The 24,916-nt window shown below is 37.1% G+C and overlaps 1 long non-coding RNA gene across 2 annotated transcripts in view; it reads right to left on the bottom strand.

The window, feature by feature from the left end:
• LOC141423107 (uncharacterized) overlaps positions 1-14,738 on the bottom strand; it is a 32,603-nt gene extending 17,865 nt beyond the window's left edge. The window contains exon 1 of one of the 2 annotated variants that reach the window (XR_012447762.1): positions 14,662-14,738. This is a non-coding gene — a long non-coding RNA (uncharacterized lncRNA). The remainder of the gene's footprint in view (positions 1-14,661) is intronic. The other variant, XR_012447763.1, reaches the window with a different exon arrangement.
• Between the last annotated feature and the right edge of the window lie 10,178 nt (positions 14,739-24,916).

Raw genomic sequence — 24,916 nt, forward strand, 5'->3', positions numbered from 1 at the left:
GGCAGGAATCACCACATACCTATCAGTACTAACACTTAATGTCAATGGACTTAATTCACCCATCAAAAGACACCGTTTGACAAAATGGATTAAAAAAGAAGATCCAACAATTTGTTGCTTACAGGAGACTCATCTCACCGACAGAAATAAGCATATGCTTAGGATGAAAGGCTGGAAGAAGATTTACCAAGCTAATGGCCCCCGAAAACAAGCAGGAGTAGCAATACTTATCTCTGACAAAGTAGACTTCAAACCTACATTGATCAAACGAGACAAAGAAGGACATTCCATACTAATAAAAGGGGAAATAGACCAAAAGGAAATAATAATCATCAATCTGTACGCACCCAATGTCAACGCACCCAATTTCATCAAACATACCCTAAAAGACCTAAAAGCATATATAAACGCCAACACAGTGGTTGTGGGAGACTTTACCACTCCATTATCATCAATAGATAGGTCATCCAAACAAAAACTCAATAAAGAAATCCAAGATCTAAAATATGCAATAGATCAAGTGGACCTAGTAGATGTCTATAGAACATTTCATCCAACCTCTACACAATATACATTCTTCTCAGCAGCCCATGGAACCTTCTCCAAAATAGATCATATCCTAGGGCACAAAGCAAGCCTCAGCAAATATAAGAAAATAGAAATAATACCGTGCATACTATCTGACCACAATGCAGTAAAAGTAGAACTCAACAACAAAAGTAAAGACAAAAAACATGCAAACAGCTGGAAACTAAATAACTCATTACTTAATGAAGAATGGATCATCGATGCAATAAAAGAGGAAATTAAAAAGTTCCTAGAAGTCAATGAAAATGAAAACACAACCTACCGGAACCTATGGGACACAGCTAAGGCAGTCTTGAGAGGAAAGTTTATAGCCATGAGTGCATATATTAAAAAGATTGAAAGATCCCAAATCAATGACCTAATGATACATCTCAAACTCCTAGAAAAACAAGAACAAGCAAATCCCAAAACAAATAGAAGGAGAGAAATAATAAAAATAAGAGCTGAAATCAACGAAATAGAAACCAAAAAAACCATACAAAGAATTAATGAAACAAAAAGTTGGTTCTTTGAAAAAATAAACAAGATCGATAGACCCCTGGCAAACCTGACTAAAATGAGGAGAGAAAAAACCCAAATTAGTAGAATCAGGAATGCAAAAGGGGAGATAACAACAAACACCATGGAAATCCAGGAAATCATCAGAGACTACTTTGAGAACCTATATTCAAATAAATTTGAAAATCTAAAAGAAATGGACAGATTTCTAGATACATATGATCATCCAAAACTGAACCAAGAGGAAATTAATCACCTGAATAGACCTATAACACAAAATGAAATTGAAGCAGCAATCAAGAGTCTCCCCAAAAAGAAAAGTCCAGGACCTGATGGATTCTCTGCTGAATTCTATCAGACCTTTAAAGAAGAACTGATACCAACCCTCCTTAAACTGTTCCATGAAATAGAAAGGGAAGGAAAACTGCCAAACACATTTTATGAAGCCACTATTACACTTATCCCAAAACCAGGCAAAGACACCTCCAAAAAGGAGAACTATAGGCCAATCTCCTTAATGAACATTGATGCAAAAATCCTCAACAAAATAATGGCAAACCGAATTCAGCAACACATCAAAAAGATTATCCACCACGACCAGGTAGGCTTCATCCCAGGGATGCAGGGGTGGTTCAACATACGAAAATCAATAAACGTAATAAACCACATTAACAGAAGCAAAGACAAAAACCACTTGATCATCTCAATAGACGCAGAAAAAGCCTTTGATAAGATCCAACATCATTTCATGATAAAAGCTCTAAGAAAACTAGGAATAGAAGGAAAGTTCCTCAACATTATAAAAGCTATATATGACAAACCTACAGCCAGCATTATACTTAACGGAGAAAAATTAAAACCGTTCCCTCTAAAATCAGGAACCAGACAAGGATGCCCACTATCTCCACTCCTATTCAACATAGTACTGGAATTCCTAGCCAGAGCAATTAGGCAAGAAGAAGGAATAAAAGGAATACAAATAGGTAAAGAAACTGTCAAAATATCCCTATTTGCAGACGACATGATCCTATACCTTAAAGACCCAAAAAACTCTACTCAGAAGCTTCTAGACATCATCAATAGCTATAGCAAAGTAGCAGGATATAAAATCAACATAGAAAAATCATTAGCATTTCTATACACTAACAATGAGCAAATGGAAAAAGAATGTATGAAAACAATTCCATTTACAATAGCCTCAAAAAAAATCAAATACCTAGGTGTAAACCTAACAAAAGATGTGAAAGACCTCTACAAGGAAAACTATACACTTCTGAAGAAAGAGATTGAGGAAGACTATAGAAAGTGGAGAGATCTCCCATGCTCATGGATTGGTAGAATCAACATAGTAAAAATGTCGATACTCCCCAAAGTAATCTACATGTTTAATGCAATTCCCATCAAAATTCCAATGACATTCATTAAAGAGATTGAAAAATCTACTGTGAAATTTATATGGAAACACAAGAGGCCACGAATAGCCAAGGCAATACTCAGTCAAAAGAACAATGCAGGAGGTATCACAATACCTGACTTCAAACTATATTACAAAGCAATAACAATAAAAACAGCATGGTACTGGCACAAAAACAGACATGAAGACCAGTGGAACAGAATAGAGGATCCAGATATGAAGCCACACAACTATGAACAACTTATCTTTGACAAAGGAGCTAAAAATATACGATGGAGAAATAGCAGCCTCTTCAACAAAAACTGCTGGGAAAACTGGTTAGCAGTCTGCAAAAAACTGAAACTAGATCCATGTATATCACCCTATACCAAGATTAACTCAAAATGGATCAAGGATCTTAATATCAGACCCCAAACTCTTAAGTTGATACAAGAAAGAGTAGGAAATACTCTGGAGTTAGTAGGTATAGGTAAAAACTTTCTCAATGAAACCCCAGCAGCACAGCAACTAAGAGATAGCATAGATAAATGGGACCTCATAAAACTAAAAAGCTTCTGTTCATCAAAAGAAATGGTCTCTAAACTGAAGAGAACACCCACAGAGTGGGAGAAAATATTTGCCAATTATACATCAGACAAAGGACTGATAACCAGAATATACAGGGAACTTAAAAAACTAAATTCTCCCAAAACTAATGAACCAATAAAGAAATGGGCATGTGAACTAAACAGAACTTTCTCAAAAGAAGAAATTCAAATGGCCAGAAAACACATGAAAAAATGCTCACCATCTCTAGCAATAAAGGAAATGCAAATTAAAACCACACTAAGATTCCACCTCACCCCTGTTAGAATAGCCATCATCAGCAACACCACCAACAACAGGTGTTGGCGAGGATGTGGGGAAAAAGGAACCCTTTTACACTGTTGGTGGGAATGTAGACTAGTACAACCACTCTGGAAAAAAGTTTGGAGGCTACTTAAAAAGATGGACATCGATCTACCATTTGATCCAGCAATACCACTCTTGGGGATATACCCAAAAGACTGTTACTCCAGAGGCACCTGCACATCCATGTTTATTGCGGCACTATTCACAATAGCCAAGTTATGGAAACAGCCAAGATGTCCCAGCACTGACGAATGGATTAAGAAAATGTGGTATCTATACACAATGGAATTTTATGCAGCCATGAAGAAGAACGAAATGTTATCATTCGCTGGTAAATGGATGGAATTGGAGAACATCATTCTGAGTGAGGTTAGCCTGGCTCAAAAGACCAAAAATCGTATGTTCTCCCTCATATGTGGACATTAGATCAAGGGCAAACACAACAAGGGGATTGGACTATGAGCACATGATAAAAGCGAGAGCACACAAGGGAGGGGTGAGGATAGGTAAGACACCTAAAAAACTAGCTAGCATTTGTTGCCCTTAACGCAGAGAAACTAAAGCAGATACCTTAAAGCAACTGAGGCCAATAGGAAAAGGGGACCAGGAACTAGAGAAAAGGTTAGATCAAAAAGAATTAACCTAGAAGGTAACACCCACACACAGGAAATCAATGTGAGTCAATGCCCTGTATAGCTATCCTTATCTCAACCAGCAAAAACCCTTGTTCCTTCCTATTATTGCTTATACTCTCTCTACAACAAAATTAGAAATAAGGGCAAAATAGTTTCTGCTGGGTATTGAGGGGGGGAGAAGAAGGGGGCGGAGTGGGTGGTAAGGGAGGGGGTGGGGGCAGGGGGGAGAAATGAACCAAGCCTTGTATGCACATATGAATAATAAAAGAAAAATGAAAAAAAAAAAAAAAAAAGAACCTTCCATTACTCTTAGACCACAGTCTCATCCCTGGTAATTCTGAAGTCTTGTTCACATACCAATGTGAACTACCATGTGGATCCTTCACAGAGTGGAACAGAATATACAGGAATCTTTCTTGCGTATATGTGCTAGTTGAACTGGCAAGAAATGTAGAGGAAAATTGATGGGTAGACTCAATAAGGTGAGTTCAAGAAGTTGCAATTTGGTTTGTGAAGCTCCAAGAATGTCAGCAGCCCTGCTTTTCATTTCTCCTCTCACATTCCTTTCCCACCTCATAGACTGCACCTCTCCTGGACAGACGTTTTGTCAGCAGAACATTCTGATACAAATTTCCCTTCACTTCAGTTCTCAGGATGACTACCATTAGGAACCAGCAATGAAAGTGGAATCAGGAAGGTATAGAGGGGTAAGAATGACAATCAAAAACTGAGATGAAGGCATTGTTCTGATGTTGGGAAAGGTGCTTTTGGTAATTACTGATATTCCTGTGAAAGCCACCTCATCAACTTATTCAAAATAAAACAGCCATTATGTAGAAACTGTGACACAGAAGGAAAGAACATAATGATCCTTTTGTTACAAACAGTTATAAATGAGCAAATAAGTCAAGATTTCACTCATGGTTCTCTAAAAGAAAGATTAATGATTAGAGCTAATGGATCCTTTAAAATGCCTCTAAATATTACAAAACTGTAAAATGATCTGAAGATACTTTCTCCTGCCTCTTCCTTATACTAATAAACCTCCTTAGAAGTTGAGTATCTGTCTCAGATAACATTACTTCTGGTTGACCCTGAGATCCCAGTTATTAAACACCAAGGCAGAAATAAATGCCTCCCCTCCAAAAGTAATAACACATCTGTTTTTGACCATTTACTGTTTGGTCAGCAAATGAAAATGCTCTCAACAACTATTTTTGCATAATCTTATAACCAGGTAAAGATTAATATCCTTATGCTTTTAGATTATTTTAATATTGACCATGACCTGGCTGTATTAATAATGTGCTAGGTAGAGTAAAAATAATATGGATTTGAGAGTCAGACCTGATTGTGACAACAAGCAAATAACACTCAGCCTCTCTGGGAGATGAGGAAAATATCTATCTTAAATACTGTGGTAAACATTAAATTAATTAATGTGTGTTCCAAATGGATATTTTCATGAACAATTTTTACGACCTCTAGCATATTTATCCTACATATGCTTCTCCTTATTATTTTTCAACCCCTTAGGTACAGGTATGTATAAGTGACTTGTATAATCGTTTGCCTAGCAAAGATTTAAATAGTCCCCAAATTTAAATATCATCATTCACCAGCTACTTTTTTTGTAATGATAAAAACTTAGGGTGATGTATTTAGTCTCAAGTCTCACAGCTGGCAAACTTGCAGTTGAATGGATGTTGCTATTGGAACACACACCAGAAGAATAATTAATTCATAGTACTACCTTCATTTCAAGCTCACTCAGAAACTGCCTGAGTTTTCCATCATTTACTCTGTCACCTAATTTCAAGCTCCTACATGGGGGCTCACTTTGTGCTATGCATTTGGCGGTGAGAAGAAAGAACCAATTATTAAATGCATCTTATTGTAGGCATATATAAAGCACTTCACATGCAGTTTTCTCACTGTTTTCCTAAACTGATTCTATGAAGTATGCTATTAGAATTTCTCACATAATAGATTACAAGACCAAGACATCCTATACATTAGTCCATTTTTCATAACTATAAGAGACTGGGTGCTCATAAAGAAAAGTGTTTTAGTCCCATGAGAATTATCTTACTCCCCTCTGAGGACAGCACCCCCAATCTCCACTAAACAAAAAATATTAAAGGTCTTTGACCATCCCAACATCACCACAGTAGAAACCAACCTTCCCACATGAACCTGTGCAAAGTATATATGTGGTGCAAGGTATATATGTGGTGCAAACCACATCCAAACCATATGTACTTTTATTACTTGTAAAAAACACATAGAAGGTAAAAATCACTGGGCTCTTAAATCCAACTGCATGTTATTCTTTATAGAGGATCACTAGGCTGCCCTTGACATTGACTAAGAACCACAAGGGAATGTCTTAGGACCAAGGACAATGCCTTACCTTCTCATATCGTGACACAGCCGTAAGATAGATGGCAGGTGGTCATTAGCTTCCCTTTGAATGAACTTTTAAGAGCTCTGAAGATAAACATTATAATGACTTTAATTTTGTCCTTCATTTTCTCCATCCTATTAGTGAAAAGACTCTAAATATTAAGATTCTGGATCAGCTACACTTACAACCTCTATAACCAGAGCAAGCTATTTTACCTGACATGTCCTTGGTTTCCTCTGCTGACAATGAGATTGGATAATATGATCACCCAGAGGTGTTTGGTTCACAAGTAAATTTTTATTTTATACTGCAAAATAAAACTCATTTCTATCTTTTTCCCTTGGCCTCATTTTGAAACCTTTTATTCATGTTTAGGACATTCTCCAAAATTTTCAACAAATCTCCATGTGAGAATAGATAATATACAACATATACACACACACATGAGCATACCCACCCACATCCCACATATGCATAGATTTAATGTGTGCCCAGAAACAAGGACCAGTGCAACCACACTATAAATGAATATGTGAGCGAAATGCAGTTGGTGTTTCATTAACCCATTTAGAACCTACGTACCCAGAGAGGCAGGTAAATACTATGATAGTTGAAAGTCTACACAAGATGATGAAAATTGTGTATGACATTACAGAAATCAAGGGAAAGAAAAATACTGTATACAAGGGTTTGAAAGTCTACTTAATTTTCACCCTTATATTCAGAACCTTGCAGACTAGTAAATAACTTCTGAGCCCTATAAATTATACTTTTTTCTTTCTTTAACTTCAAATAGGAATGCAGTAAAATTTCATGGGATCACAAAGAGTTTCGTAGAGGAAGCTATTAAGTGTGTGCAATATAAAAGTGAGATCGCTGGAGCTCAGAAGGTTAAAGACTTTGTTCTTCCTTCTGTAACTAGTAAGTGGCAGCCTTAGAATTCACTTCAAATTCTGTTTGGATCCAGAGACCAAACACTGTCTTTAACAAAACATTAATTATGATTTTGGTATGAGGGAAGACAAAGGTTATCACAAGGTTCTTTCCTAAAGTGGCATTTTATCAAACCTATGACCTCATGTTTCCTAGTTCATGACCTGCAAGAACCTCATGTAATTTTATAGTACTTGGTAATTAAAAGAGACAATTGAACTACTTTGAGAGTAGTTGCTACAATTCACCATGGGTAGATTTAATATAGAAAAACATTGAGGAGCTGTGTGCTGATAAAAGCTGGCAATCCTCTTGAGTAGCCCAGGAAATCTGATGCCCCAGGATTTGCTAAGGCAGGCCTTTTGTCCATTGTTTTGTTTGCTCTGTTTTGGTCCTGTGGCTTCTGAGTCTTCCCTGCCAGAAATCCACACTAGGTTTCTGAGAAAGAAAAGGGCCCTTACACTTTGGAAGCTATAGGAGGACTTGCTGGCTGTCATTCTCCACAGTCACTCTCAAAATATGATAAGGGATTTTAGGTCATGGAAGTTGGTTTTAGTAAGGATAGAAACAAGAAAGAATAAATGTGTGGTGACTTCTTATGGTCAGGCACTGTGCTCACACATTGTTATTTAATTAATGTACCATCTCTCTGAGGTGCTCTTATTTTAGACATGAGGAAAACTGAAACACTGAGTGGGGCTGTCACTGGCCCTTTTCTTACTTTTAAAAATTAATTATTATTTTAATGGTATATCTTTAAGAGGTATAGTGTGGTAATTTGACACATGAGTAAAAGTATAATGATCAGATCAGAGCAGTTAGTATTTCCATTTTCTTAGATGTTTTTAATGTTTTATTAGCTTATAATAATTGTAAATATTTATGCAGTATTTAGTGAGTCACTTTCTAAATGAAAAAAAATGTGGATTTTGATATGCCTTTGATAATCTTAATGATTGTGAAGGTTAATTTTATACTGACTTGCTGGGTTTTCTTTCTTATCCTCCTCCTCTTCCTCTTCTTCCTTCCCACTATTGAAAGGATTCTGACTAATTCATTAGCAATATTTTCAAAAGATTTTTTTAAATGCTTTAATAAGGTTGATTAGGAAAACAGTATAAAATTTCAATGAAGATCTGCTCAGTTTTCATCCTTGTAAATTGCCATCTACATCCTTGACGTGCCTCTGCTGGGTCTGTGTCTCTTCTTCACTTTGGCTTTCATACCCCATTAGAGAACAAAAAGTTGCTTCCACATGGAACACTCACTGCTTGGACGGGCCTCATGTTCCTTTTCAGATTATAACGCTGGTGCCTGCTACAGTGATTAGTACAATAGGTAACATGATTCTCATACTCTCCACCAGTCCTGACCCCTTTCTCACAGCTTCATTTTCAGATAGCTGGGTCTGTCTTTCAAATTTAAAAATTCCAATATCAGGTAACTTAAAAAGATGCAATATGGGATGATCCAGCAATTCCATTCCTGGGGATATGCCCAAAGGAATGCGACACAAGTTACTCCAGAGGCACCTGCACACCCATGTTTACTGCAGCACTATTTACAATAGCCAAGTTATGGAAACAGCCAAGATACCCCACTACTGATGAATCGATTAAGAAAATGTGGTATTTATACACAATGGAATTTTACTGAGCCATGAAGAAGAATGAAATCTTCTTTTTGCAGGTAAATGGATGGAACTGGGGAACATCATTCTGAGAGAGGTTAGCCAGGCTCAGAAAACCAAAAATCATATGTTCTCCCTCACATGCGGACTTTAGATCTATGGCAAATACAGCAATGTTGTTGGACTTGGGTCACATGATAAGGGGAGAGAACATACAGGGGGTATGGGGATAGGTTGGAAACCCAAAACATGAAAGTATTTGATGTCCCCACTGCAGAGGAAGTAATACATAAACCTTAAAGCAACAGAGGTTAACACGAGAAGGGGATCAGGAACCAGTGTAAAGATCAGTTAGAGATGAATCAACCTGGGATGTAATACATTTGTACACGAAAGCAATGCTAGGAATCTCTCTGTATAGCTATCCTTACCTCAACTAAGAAAAATGCGTTGTCTTTCTTATTATTGCTTATGTTTTCTCTTCAACAAAATTAAGATGAGGGCAGAACAGATTCTGCCTGGAAGCGAGGCGAGGTGGGAGGGAGAGTAAGGGGGTGGGGGGTAATGGGGAGAAATGGCCCAAACAATGTATGCACATGTGAATAAATGAATTTTTTTAAAAGATGCAGTATGGCAGTAAGAACAGTATATGAAAGAGAGCACAAAGCCGGAGAGAAGGTGGTCACCCATCGTCTGACACATGAGGTCCATGGTGTTTCCCAGTGCCACGTGCAATGAGGTTAAAAATGTCTCCTTGACAAAATGACAAGGCTTGGGAACTGGTGGTTCTGCTTATGCCCAACCTGTTACTGACAATGTCAGTTGCAACAAACATTCCAGAATCTGTCATTGTTTTAAAATACCAACCAGACGGTATGGCCATTTACTCATGTCTATGAATAGTTCATTGAATATTTCAGGTAGTGAAGTCACTAAGAATCGCAGGAAACTCAAATGACCTAACTCCTGAGTACTATTATTTTTTAAAGATGACACCAGGCAAACTAATTGCCTAAAATTTTGCTTGTTTTATTTAACTTACTGTCTTTACCACCCAATATCAGTACCTGCAAAAGACTGAACAAATGTTGAAGTCATTCTGACACCACTGCTCTAGTTTTTAAAATTTGAGCCAAAATGAATCAGGCTTTCCTCTCACACTTCTCTTTGATGCCTTAACATGACTGACATGCTTGGATATTAAACCAGAGCATAAGGGACTGAAAAATAGATTGGAAAACTTGAGAATAAACTGAGATCTTAGGCAGCAGCTGTTTTTACTTTTTGTAGGTGGGAACTCTGTTCTGTTAGAAAACTCCTAAATTTGGTAATGATAAGATGAGGTTTCAAATTTACTAGCTATATACCCTTGAGAAAAATCAATCCTACTCTCTAATCTTCTGTTTTCACATCTGTAAAATATGGGTATTAACACCTGCCTATATGAGTATTGCACAGATCAGTTGAAAAAAGATAAGGGAAAAACGTTATAAACCATAAAATAACATTACCTTTTATTGAAGTTAAGAAAGAGAATCCACCAGATATTTGGACAGTCAGCTCTCCACTTGAAGCTCAGGGTATTTTTCACTTTATTCATTAAATATGTGAATCACTTATTTTAAAAGATGTATAGGTATATGGAGGCAAATGAAAGGTTTCATCTTGTGAACCAGCCTAGGTTTTTCTTTCCCCAATATAACCACTATTAATAGTGGGAGGCATCTTTTCTTCCATCTGCCATAACCTCCCTCTTACATTTGAGACTGCTGTGGTTTGCCTTCTATGTGACCCCATGGTTGTCACTTTTCTGCTTGGAATGTGCTCACCTGTTCAATATGAATAAATAGAAATCTACTGCAAGATGGGTGAGGTGATGTCAAACACTGAATCATCACCATTCCCTCAGAAAAGCTTGTTTTTTGAAACAGTTTTCTTTTCTTTTTTAAATTTCCAGTGAAGAGAAAATTTCTTCATTACCAGTGATTCATCCATTTTGCACTGTCATTAATGTAAGTTTCAGAATGAAGCTGACAGGAAAGTAGTGCCAAGTCATTCACGTGGAGCTTGGAAATGCTGCATAATTTGATTATGCTGCTCTTTTCAGATAATGAAAGCCAAGTGATCCCTTTAAATCTATTGAATATGCAATTGTTTTGTGGAACTTTTTGAATCTTAAATTTCTGTTGCTGCCTTTCTACATTTGAGGCATATGGCTGAATATAAACACTAGCTCATTTATGATTTCATAGAAATTTGTGTCAGTTCTTAAAAGAAAATTTTTATTTTCAGATGCTAAAATTAATGCATATTAATTGTTATGAAAGACAATAACAATATAGCATTTTCTTTGTTTATCTCCTTTATTTTTTTCTTTGAGGGGTGGTACTGGGGCTTGAACTCAGAACTTCATGATTGCTAGGCAGGTGCTCTTCATTTGAGCCATGATCCCAACCCTTTTTGCTTCAGTTACTTTTCAAATAGGATATGACGTTTATACTCAGAGTGGGTCTCAGACCAGGATTCTCCTACCTACACCTCCTGCACAGCTGGAATTACAGGTATGTACTGCCACACCCAGTTATAGTTGATGTTTAATGAAACATTTTGTTAAAATCTAAGTAGTTATAAGTTGTAATTTGTAGCATATTAAAAATACAGACATTTTAAAATAAAACTTATTTCACTCTTTAAAATGTATTCAAGTTTCTAAATACCCAATTAATTTGATACTTACATTTATCAATTTAAACAAATAACCACACTCTTAACAGTCAAGTATTTTACATCTCTTTTGAAACTCATATTGATACTCCATATAACCCTGGAAAGATGAGGCACAGGCAGGTTAACTGACATACCAGAAGTCACACAACATGCATACGGCAGCTCAAGGAGGAATCCAGATGCTTTCCTCAGAGTCTGTTATTTATATTATTATTAACCATTGTTATTTGCATTATGGATTTAAATACAACTTACAATATTCACCTGCTATCTTTCAATAACAAGCAACTTGTGTTATGCTGCTGAAAGAATCAATGAGCACTTACATTTAAATGCTCTTACTAGAAGAACATGGTCCAGGAAAGCCTAGCTGATTCCATGCTTAAGAGATACAGTATGCATCTCCAGAAGGAAAGGCAATATATTCTTCAATCTTTACTTTCAACAAAATGTGGTGAGTCTTTGTGTTTATTACATTGTAGTATTTCTGATAATAAAAGAAAATGTTCAGTGACCCAAATGAGAAAGAAAATGCTTTGGTGTGTCTTTGTCAATCACTTTTTACTTTAAAAAGGGAGATTGACTTCCCTGAGAAGGAACCAGCACAAAGGTCATGGTCATAGAGCTTGAATTTGGATGACCCTTTTCTTCAGGGGCATTTCCTCCTCTGGTAGTGTGGGATCTCAAGTTTGCTCCTGCATTTTAAAATCTTTAAGGATTCTGACCTTACCAAGAAAGGGATAGAAAACCAGTAGGAGGCTACATAATGCTATTCTGAGTAGAAAAATCAAAGAATTTTGTTGAACATCTTTTCACAACTATTTCTGCTTTTTTAATTTCTAAATCTATTACGTTCTACCTTATAAAGCCAATTTTGGGGGCTGGAGATATAATGGAGTGGTAGAGTACTTGCCTAGCATGTGCAAAGCCCCAGGTTTAATCACTAGCACTAGGGAAAAAAAACCTTATTTATTGAGAACTTGGAAAGAAAAAAGTCTTACCCAAACTTTGACTAAAAAATGTTGGATATGAAGTGTCCCCTGAAGACTCAGGTATTTGTGCAGAGTAGCGTACATAAGCACAATTGTGTCAAATAAACTGCAGGCTGAGTTTGGCACAGGCCCAGCCACAGAAGTGGGCAAGATACAGCTCAGCTGTTTTTCCTAAGATGTTTTCATTCAGAGAGAAGCAGTCACAGGGTCCTCCTGTTCCCAGGAATTACAATGTCACTCCCCTCTCCCGAGAACTGTTGTTCCACCTCATTTTGCCACTGTATATAATAAACTTGCTGCACATGGAAGGTGCTGGTATGTCTCCATCTGAGCACCCAGCCTACCTGGCCCCAGCTTTGTGCATGTTTGGTCTTCTACCTTTTGTCCTTTCTGCATCAGCCATTGCCCCCAGTTATGTTTCTAGGATGAGCTCATGTGGGTATTGAAGGTTTGGTCCTCAGTGTTCAGAGATGGGGCTTTGAGAAGTGATTAGGGTTATGAAAATGCTAACCTCACCAATGGATTAATTGATTAATGAGTTCTTGGCTGAATGAGCTATCAGGAGGTGGAGTCTAGTTGGAGGTAGTGGGTTATTGAGGGTGTGCCCTTCAGGGTATAATTTTTCACCTGCCCCTGTCTCTTTCTGCTTTCTGGCTGCCAGGAGGTGAGTAACTTCACCCCTTTCCCTTGTTCTTCTGTCATGATGTTTGCCTTGCTATTGGCCTAAAAGCAATGGACACAGAACCATGCTAAAAGCATGGTTGGAACCAGCCAACCATGTACTGAAACCTCTGAAACCATGAGCTAAAATATTTTTCTTCTTTAAGTTGTTTTTATCAGGTATTTTTATCATAGCAGCAGAAAGCTACGACAAAAGTCAATTAATTAATAATGTCCATTTGTAATAATCAATGCCCATTGGTTACCAAGATAAGGATGAATGAACTCAAGTTATTAACATCTGACAGAAAATAGGTGACCTTGACTGCATTCTGCTGTGTGTCACAGAAAGCTGCACTACCACTTCTGGTGAAGGCTCTTTTTCTTTGGCTTTTCACTACTGGTTTGATACATTCCTTCTATCTTCATCATTCTCATCTTTTTCCTTGTCTCTTACATTGTTACCTCTTCTCCTTAGGACCCCCATACCACTTCATTTACCTTCCTTTTATTTTTCTCTTCCCTTATTTATTAACCTGCTAAGGGTGCCTGTTGTTCCTCAACTAAGAGCTGATTAAGTCTTGTGGTATCTCAAGAGTAATCAAGATTAAACTGAGCCTTCCTGTAGAAGTGACAACCCAGCTGTCAGCTTTTTGTGTCACCCACACAACCCATCCCACACTTGGAGGGTGAGAGGCAATTGTGAAGAGACATTGAAATTCAGTATTTACTGTGTACCTAACAATGTGCCACCCATTTCAGAATTTCGGAGACATAATCATATTAGATCCAGATTACATAATTCCTGCATCAGGCAGATAAAGAAACAGAAGCTTCAAATGCTGTCCAGGGCCATGGAGCAGAAATGGCCCTACATGTACCTGGTCAAGCCCATGCAGAACTAATTGCCTTCATCCTTTCACTGACCCTGGGTATCTGGTCATTCCTAACAAACCCTGATTGAATCATCTTACTTATCTTAAACTTATTTTCCATGAAGAGCATACTTGTAGATAACTGCTCAAACCAGGCTCTCACAGGTCTGAATTATGGCCAAACTCCAGCTCCTACAGAATATACCATACTGTGCCTTTGCTTCCTTAAGGTGTCAGAATACACTCCTCTCACTGTGTGGCAGTGCAAACTGGGCTTTCTCTTCATAGCATTGCATCTATTCAAAATAGCTTGTAAATGTAAAATGAACCTGCATTTAAATGGAGGATCTTTTCTTAACTTGCCATGCTACTATGCTAAATTAAAACGGTTCAAATTAAGGTCATACATACCCATGGAGTGAAATGGCAAGCAGTCAGAGATGGAGGGTCTCTCGCCACAGCCTTGTAGAGGTAAAACTGCCTCTTTGCTCTCCCACATATGGTCATGTGTCTTTCACTATGACATAAATACCATCATGCTCAGACTGCAGTTTCATTTATTCATTCCACCCTGACAACAAGCAACTAGAAAAGAGCTATGGGAAACTGCTTAAATGATTGATACAGCATTTCCTACCCAAAACACAAATCACGTTATCTCCAAAGATATTCAAATCTCCTTTCACCTCAAACGCAGGTAATAAATTAAATGTCACTAACAGTCTTTGCTTTAAACATTTGTTTTGAAAATTAAAGATGTGATCTGGGTCATGAGTCATACAGATTCTATTTTATCGCGAATTGCTGCACTATGGGAAAGGGGAAAGGCAGCTTGGGAATCTTCATCTCAAATATTTTAATGATACTTTTATTAGTGTGTCTTGGATAGAATGATACCATTTTTCTGTCATATGAGAAACATGACCTAAGACTGTACAAAAACCACAGGTTCTGGATTCAGGATCTGTCTTTGATGCTTGCTCTGCAGGGTTGGCAAAATTCATAACCTCAATGTCTCATCTATGTGATGGCGGGATGGTGGCACCTGACCAATAGAATTGTCCCAAGTATTAAATGAGATTGTTGATGTAAAAATCCTTAGCATTTTATCTGATGTGTAATTTAGTAAGGTCTTAACAAGTTGTTATTTTGGCTTGTATTTACAATTATTACAGACCAGAAGCTTGATCAGATTAAGACAGGCATTGAAATTCTTTCCAGAGGAGTCAGTCAAATACACTTTCAAAATCTTGAATGCTCTGAAAAGTGTTGCATTAAGTAATGCTCCCAAACCTTATTTAACCCAACACTTTTCAATGTGGTGAGACCGAGAACAGTTCCTCCCACATGGTTTCCCTCCAAAGCTTTGACATAATTATGCCACAGAAATTCAACAACGATCAGCACTCCAGTAACTGTTACTTTCTGATGGTGATTTATATTTGAGAAATTTGTTATTGTCTTCATTGATGATGGTGGAATTCTGTAGAAGTTAATTTTTATACTGGAATAAGTGTCGTTTATCACTGAAGGTTTAGAAAATTGAGAATACAAAATATAATAGCTAATTGACCTTAGACTCATCTCCCAAAGGAATAATTATTAACACAAAGTGGGTTACTTTCTATGTAACTTAAATTTCAAGGATTTGTTTTACTTATACTTTATTCAGCATATAAAATCTTGTATGTAGCTTTTTCTCTCAACATATTAACATGTTATTATAAACTCCTCATAGATATCATTTATTAAAGCTATATTGTTTTCAATTAAGTGGGGATATCTTAGTTTTTCTACCCTTTAATTGATAGTAATGCCTTTATGCTTCTACCAAATTTGACCCTTATAAATTAGTATTAGAGTCTTCTAAAGCTTTAAAATTCTAAAGCTTTTTCCTTATAATTTGAATTACTTATTTAAAAAATATATTTTTGGGTGGTACTGGGGTTGAACTCAGGGCCTCACATTTGCTAGGCAGGTGCTATTGTGAGAAGTTTTCTAAATGATACAATGTACTCCCAGCACAACAATAAAAAAAGAAAAAAGTCAGAAAATTAATTAATTAATTACTAATAGTAAAATAAATTAGCATTGGGTTATAAAGGATCAAAGCTGTATATAGTAATTTATTTGTTTAACAGATATATTTACTTATTTATTGGAGTATCTGTGCTAGATGTGAAGCTATGGTTAAGATCTAAGATTATCTAAATCATAGATCTTGACTTGGGATATATACTGTAAGATTTTTAGGAATCTGACAGATATAGACATGAGAAATTTTTGCACTGTAACAATTTCTGTTATGGCCTATAATAATTAACCTCTACAGCACCTGTATAACTACCTAGGAAAAATATAGATTAAACAGACACACGTATGGCTTTAGGTGTGCGTGTGCGTGTGCACAGGAAGCTATAGGTAGAAATTTATCTAGGAGAGGAGACAGCATTATAACAGAGCTACGGATGTCTCCATTCTTCTTCTTTCACCCAGTGCCAATTTTTAGTAGCTGTGTGGTTTGGATGTATGTCCCATGCATTATGGCTTGGTCCCCAGGGGGCACTATGGAGAGATAATGGAACTTCTAAGATGTGGGGCCTACTGGGAGGTTTCAGGTCATTGGGGCATGTCTTGGAGGACATTGAAGGATCTCAATCTCTTCCTCTTTCTTTTTTTTGGTTCTCTACCATGAGGTAAGAATCTTTGTTCTGCCACACGGATGTGCCGCCAAGGACAAAGAAATGAGGTCAGTAGACTATTGCAGGAAACATCCAAAACTGAGAAACAAAATGAATCTTTTCTCTTTGTAAGTTTGTTGTTTCAGGTATTTGTTACAATAACAAAACACTAACACAATCCCAGCCCTCTGAAGCCTGAGGCCAGATTGGGCTACATAGTGAGACCCCGTCTCATAAAATTGCCCTTAAATTGCTAATATATTTTTGTTGGGTTTCTCAAATCTCTCCAATATGACCTAGCTCTGGAGGAAGATTCACTTGCTTCCCAGTCCATAAATCTTCAGAGCTATTTAATTTTTTTAAATTCATGCAGTAAATAGTAAATAACAAAGTGTTTCCAAATGTGAGCTCCCCTCCAAATCCCCCCAGGTTGGTGCCAATGGTGCAGTATCTCCTCCTCCATTGCCATAGCAACTCAGAGGATTTCCTTTTCTGAACTCTCTCCCAAAAGAACTACCAGAGCCACACTCTTTGCACCTACTCTGATTGTCTCCCCTCTCAATCAGTAGCCTTCCATGACTCCCCAATAACCTCAGAGGAGAAAAAAAAACTGAATAGTAGTTTTTCAAACCACACTCCCTTCTTTCTGTTAGGCAACTCCAGTTCCAGCCAAATGCAAGCCCTCTGCTTGCCATCTAACCCTCTTCAACACTCCATCTCATTCCTCAGTTCAGTCCGTCTGGTTGGTATAGAAAGACCTATATCATCTACATAATGATAACAGCTATGCTGTAACATGTAGTCTATCTACTTTGCGATGTGAACTGAAACAGTGTTTCCAAATGTTATCTCATTTGCTTTAATCATCAAAGCCTCAATTTCACACATGCAACAAGAGGACTCATTTAAGTGGCATGTCCAAATTCACACAATTAAATTTGAAGCTCTACTGAAATCCAGAGCTCTTGTTCTTTCAACTTCAGTACATTCCATGTTCCAAATAGGATTTATTCCTCCATCTCAATTATCACCAAGTTCATGAAGTCTTTTCAGTTGTTCTACTTAAAAGTGACCTTTTACTATTCTGAGTTCTTGTAAATATTATATTATCTCTCTACCACACCATTGATTACATTACCTCTTAATGTATTCAAATGATATGTCTTCATTCACTTATCTCTCCACATTCAATTGTTTAGCTTATTAAATGACAAGGACTTTGCTAGACACCTGATATATACAATAAAAGAAACATGATTCTTGCTCTCACTTAGTTCTGTAAAATCAAAATACTTACCTATTTAGACATTTTAACTAATGCTGTGAAAGCCAATGCACAGAATACAATGAGATAAACAGGAAAGGTCATAATTAGGTGGAGAGGTTAGGTTGTGGGGAACTGGACCTAATAAGAAAGCAAAATGTCATAGAACACACGTGGATGAAAGGAAACCAGCTAAGTAATGAATTGGAGGTGTGGAAGAGAAAGCATAGGCAGCAATTTTGAAGCAAAAAAAGAACAGTGTGTTTCTAAAACCAAAACAAGGTCATTCAAGGACACAGTATAGAACCATGAAACTAGCTATGTGAATGGAGTCCATAGGGTTTGAAATGATTTGAGTGAGCGATTGAAGTGGGAAATAAACATCATATCAGAGTAGAAGGGAAAGCAGAGTCAGATTCTTCAACACCTGATAGTATTAGTGAGCTCTCATGTCATCTTGCACATGGAAGACTCTCACAGGATTTAAATCAGTGACTGCTGATTCTAGTTACCAGTATTTAATTATCTTTGGGAAGGTAAACAAGACAGCATTGTAGGTTAACATATCTATGCCTGCCCATGTCATATATTTAGTGTATTGTAACTTCATGTTGCATAAAATATTCCTTTGAGTCCATTGGCTACTTAACGCTTATATCCTAAGATACAGAACCAGTAAGTACCTCTGTCTTCTGAATCATATGTTTGTCACCATAACCATGCTATTTTCTTATACAATTAAACTAACTTTCACTACAGAGTATATTTGAAATTTTCTCTACCTTTTTTTGTCAGTTGATATATTTATAACTGTCTTCTCTCAACTTTGGACTTTCCCAAATGGCTGAGTTGAGCTCTTGATATTTCTGCCAGTTGAAAATGACTGCTTTAACTGTGAACTACAGACATTTGGTACAGTGACTGCTTTGACAGTTTAGGTATAAAAGAACTGTCAAACTCTTCATTCTAAGGCTACAGGTTACAAGACATTTCAAAAGTCAAGTTTAGTGTTCCTGTTGAATCAATTTGTCACAACATCTGCTAATCCCATGTTTTCTGAGAAGACTCAAGAAAGTTGAATTTGTAAGAATTCAGAGGCGGTAAAGAATCCTGGAAATGCCCTTGCTTAATTGGATATCCGCAAGGAAGACTGAAAATTTCCTAAAGTGGGGAGGAAAATTCATCCATATATCATAAGCCAGTGTCAATCAATTAACAATAGTTCTATTGAAAACCACATACAGACTGAAAAAGAGACTGTGTCTGGTTAAAATTTCTGTATGTTCCAAGGAAGAGGTGGAAGTTGAGTATATGGTCCCTTTTTTTTTCTGCCAATAGCCATTTAAAATAGCCATGTCCTCTACAAGTTTTTCTAATGTGGAAGAATTTAATCAAACACAAAAGCAAAAGGGGATATAAATCAAGATTCTTAAAAATGAGAAAAAAACACCAATAAAATTTCTGAAATTAAAATTAATATTCAAATAGTGTTGTTAAATTAATTTTTAAATGACCTCAGTAAAAACTTGGGTAGTGACCACAGGTAGATATGGAACTTTTTGAGTGTTCTTTCCATTCACTTCATTTGCTGACTTGTTCTTTAACTCTCTTAATTCTTTTTGATTTTTCATGTGAAGCATTTGTTAGTAATTACAACAAATTCCATTGCACCTTTCCAAGAGCTCAGTATCTTTTTCTTGTCTTATTGCATGTACTAAAACTTCTAAAAGAATATGAATAATGGAGAGTGAACATCCTTTGCTTATCCTTACTTTTAATAAAAATTTCTTTTACCTTTTAACACTAAGAAACAAATATTAAAATATATGTGATTTAAAAATCAGAACAGAAGTTGAATGCTATAAAATGATGTTTTCTGATACTGATAGCATTCATATGATTTTTTTCTCCCTAAAATTACTGAACTAAACATACTAGAGTATGGTATACCATTCATGTTGCTATGATTGATTTATCAATATTTTACTAAAGATCTTTGTTTCAATGTTTGAAAATGAGAATGATCCAAATATTTTTTCTTCAGAGATAATTGTTGGTAAGATTAATGAATCAATATTACACTGGTTTTATAAAACTCACTATTCTTATAGTTTATGTTTCTGGAAGCAACTTAGAGTACTGATCAATAATCTAGTCTCTTCAACCTGACAGATGTGGGTTAGAAATCCAGTTACACTACTTTCTGTTTGTCTCATCTTGATTACATAAATATAACTTAACATATTCCCCATCTGTAAGAAAAGAGATTGTTAGTATTTCATATGCTAGTCCATACAAAGCACTTACCAGGGCCTGTGACAAGTTGTAAGCACTCAAAAGCTGTATAAAAACATGCACACAACCACATTCAAAAAAAAAAAAAAACCACAAAATTTTGAAGGCTTAATAAAATTTTCCAGTAATGAGCACTCAATGTCTCTTGAGTCCTTAATTCTCTGAAAACTTGGTCCTCTTTCTTTCATGTATGTTTTGTCGTTCACGCTCTCCATCTCTTTTGTTTTGTTTGCTACTTAATTAGTCTTAGCTCAGATATCAACTATTTCCATGAAGTTTGAAAACTCAGTTTTACATGGCTTTTTAAAATGAGCTGCTCAATCCCCTTTGAAGCAATGCTATATGTCATTTCTCTCTCCTCTATATTTTTCTTCCTCAACATGATAAGAGCTTTGTTTATTAGTTTCCCAAAACTAGCTTTACTTCACATATTTTTTTTCTTCCTTTGACTTCCTAGTTTGTTGATTTCTATCTTTATTGATTTATTTCCCTCTTTCTGGTGTTTATTTTCTGGAATGCATGGTTTGCCTGGCTGAGGAGGCATGATGGGGTGGAAAGGGGACTGGGGAGGAGATAGTGAGTCTTCCTCTCACACTGCTGCTTACAGGAGGCTGTTGGCTGCTTCTGTCACTACACTAGCACTGATTCTGGGTCAAGGGATCTTGTGAGAGAGATGCTGTATGGGAAGAGAGCACAGGGGATGCTCCTGGCCTAATACAGGTAGTCTCTCATCTGAGTGTGAGCACTCAGATCACACACCTGGATTTGAGTCCAGGCTGTGTCACTTATCCTTGTGATTAAATTCCTCAACCTCATGGGTGCTGGTGGCTCACATCTGTAATCCTGGCTACTCAGGAGGCAGAGATCAGGAGGATCACTGTTTGCAAATAGCTTATGAGACCCTATCTCAAAAATACCCATCACAAAAAAAAAAAAAGCCTAGTGTAGTCGCTCAAGGTGAAGGCCCTGAGTTCAAGCCCCAATACCGAAAAAAAAAATTCCTCAACCTTTCTAAACTTCAGTTTCCTCATCTGTGAAAAGCTTAATAATAGCATCTTTCTCATAGCATTGTAAGGATTAAATGAGATAATGTAGGGTCTGTGTTTATCTCACTGGCATATCCCTACTGACATACACTGATGTGTGTGTGTATGTATGTATGTATGTATGTATAAAATACTTCTTGAATTAATAACTCAAAAATATTTCTTGAATGAGCCTTGGGAATCTCCTCCCAGCATTAAAACTCTGGTGTGTGTTACTAGGACCCAATCTTGTGGAGAGATTGAAGAGCTCACTGAACCTCTGCAGCTATTATGTGATAAAAATGATTGAAGTCACTTGCCAACATAAAAGTGCCTTGTGCACAGTTATTAATAATACTGAGCAGTGTCCATTATAGAAAACCTGCAGCTTTTATGCTTCCATAATTTTAGTCATGCTATCATCCTCTCAAGAAAGAAGAATCGCCCCCAACACAAATTCTTCCAGCTCTCTATTTCCCAATAAAGGAAGCCTTGCAAATGATGAAAACAATGCAGTTCCTTTTCACCAACCCTCCTCTGAGGCTGAGGAAGGATGGGGGTGAAGAATATTTACTATGTCTAACACAAATCATCACAGGCTCAGTTGTTTCCAAGCTAATGGTAAGAAGTTCCATTAACAAAGAGAGGAAGGGAGGTGCCCCTTCACTAAACAGCCATTTCTGAAAAGGTTCTCTTTTATATTAAAAAACAGCATGAAAAACTTTAGAGAAAAATAACAAAAATAGACTTCTAAAAGCAAGTTGCATATTCTTTTTACCTGGCATTTTACTACAATGTTTTATTTCAGGGAAGATTCTCAGAGAAAATCTTTAACATTCTAGAAGCTGCTCCTTTTTTTTGTCAGATAAGATTTCCATAATGACTCCACTTCCTCTTCAAAGGACAGGAAATTGTTGTTTATCATTCTGGATTGTTGCGTGTACAAATTTTAAAATTAGAATGTAATTTGTTGAGCTCATAGGAAATATGTAACATTTATAAGTAAATATAAAGTGCAAGCTGCCTCTACAAACTGCCTGTGGTGGTAGGAAAGTTACTGAGATAAACCACTTAGTTATGTTGAGCACACTGAGAAAAACCATTAGGGTTTGGCTTTGGAGAGGAAGGTTGGGAAGAAAAAATAGCTTCCTTTTAGGAAGAGGAGCTTCTGTTTTTCCTCTTGGTCACTAAGTCATCTTGGGGGTCTGTCTTTCACCAAAGACTTTAGTTAAAATTCAGTTAAATTTTGAAAATGACCAAAGAAAGTTGATGCATCTTCCTTTCATGGGGCTGGAGTCAGAGCTTGATTCTAATCTAATAAGATTTCCATCCTTTGACAAGTATCAGTTGTTTACATAATGGTGTGAAAAGATGAAAAGACATAGAAAAGTATTTCCTTGTCTTAAAAAGAGTTGAATTTGGAAAGGAATTGTGAAATGTTTCTGAGAGAAATTTGTTTTCCCTCTTACAGCCTTCCTCAGAAATGTTATGGGAAGATAAAGGATGCTGAATGTTCTTGCTTTCATGGTGTTATGGGAGCTATAATATCTATGAATCTTTTGCAATTTTTACCAGCCGGATTTGTCTTTATTTAACTTACAGAAGTGCTATAAAAGGTATTCGTAACAGCACCCACATGCAGATTTCACGTGTGGAACTGTCTGATAGAATCTGAAAAGGTTTGGGGTTTCAGCAAGCACAAGAAAAACCACAGACAACATAAGCACCTACCGCCCCCTATTGTTAAAAATGTATAAATCTAGGAATATATTCACTTAAACTCAGCATCAGGTACTTTTTTTATTTTTGATGGGTGTCATTACCTATGCAGAGACCTTCTTGTTGTTATTTTTACCACCAAGCCAGATGGCCTGGTCCACTGCATCCTTTCTTTGTTATTTTAGCCAAGTGCATCTTGTCATGACAGGCAGGAGGAAGGGACTGAGGAAGGCTCCAGTCAACACATGCTACTGCGGAAAGCCCTGTTAATTGTCCCATGGTCCAGCCTGGACGTCAACGTGATTCCCTGGCAGCAGTCCATATGGCTCCGGCCCCAGCTCCAAGTGTGTCAGTCCATCAATGAGGGCACTGCCACCTGCTCCAGGAAGAGAAGTGAGCCCATTAATTCTAATCACAAAGATGACACTGATTGAAGAGAGTAGGACACATGGGACTCCATGGCCCATTTCTAGAAGCAGGTCTCTGAGGCCTCTTTGTTCTTCCAGCCCTCTGTCCTCTGGCCTTGCTTACCACAGAAAGTTAGCTGCAGCCTTTAAACTCTATTTGCTCTCTAGTTTTATTGTTGGCAGAAAGCTGTGTAGTTCATCAACATTACCTCATATCGGCAGGTTCCAGACAGTGAAATGGTAGCTTTCGGGGCCATTAAGAGAGAGCTCCACACTCCGCCTGATGGAGAATTTATGGAGTCTCTCTGTGTAAGGTCCTGGACAGCACAGATCGTCTTATTAGATGAAATGACAAGCTAGTACTTCCAAGATAGTGCAATTCCAAGTACCAACAGCCTTCAGGTATGACTGGGCTTCTCAGGCTTGTTAAAAATGATGTTGATAGACTTTTAAGATTTTTATGGGATGCATCTTTTCTGTGTCCGTGACTTCAAGGAAAAATATGCTTTCCTCATCCTTGGAAACTCTTCCAGATTCTCTTCCAAGGAAATCCAAATTCCTATCTTGGAAAGTTGATAACTTTGCTCTCTGTGCTTTCTTGTACTTCCATATTGTGTGGAAAACTGTCCTTCAATATTTGCAAAGGATTGGTTCCAGGGTACCCATGGGTAAAAATTTCCTCAGATGTTCAATATATTTTATAAAACAACATAATACTTGCATATAACCTTTAAACATCCTCTTGAATTCTTCAAATCCTCTTGAGATTACTTAAAATGCTTAATAGAATATGAAGAGCTGTGGCACTATATTGTTTAGGGAATAATGACAAAGGAAAATGACTGTAAATGTTCAGTACAGATGAAATTATCCTAGAGGTTATCCACTGTTGGCTGAATCCATGTACATGCAAACCATGGACACAAAGGGCTGATCTGTGTGTGGTTAGTTTCTCAGAAGTGGAAACTGAGATGGTAATTTTGTGCACATGCTTTAGTGAGGAAAGGTGGCAAAAGGAACAAGGTTGTAGTCTTGGGTGGAGTCCACCCCCAACTAGATACCACAAGGAGTTCTGGAGCATGAAATGCAGTGGAGTTGGTCTCACCATACAGGAAGGGGGTTGACCTTTTACTCTCCATCAATCAGAAATAGTCCTCCACATGGAAGAAAGATAGTAGGGTCCTGCATAGCCCCAGGTAAAAAGGACTTAGTTTGGTCTAGGAGAGTGGTTCTCTGTAGACTAACAAAATCAATAGCACCTGGGTATTTGTTAGA

Source organism: Castor canadensis, chromosome 5 (assembly GCF_047511655.1).
Source record: "Castor canadensis chromosome 5, mCasCan1.hap1v2, whole genome shotgun sequence".
Lineage (NCBI taxonomy): Eukaryota > Metazoa > Chordata > Mammalia > Rodentia > Castoridae > Castor > Castor canadensis.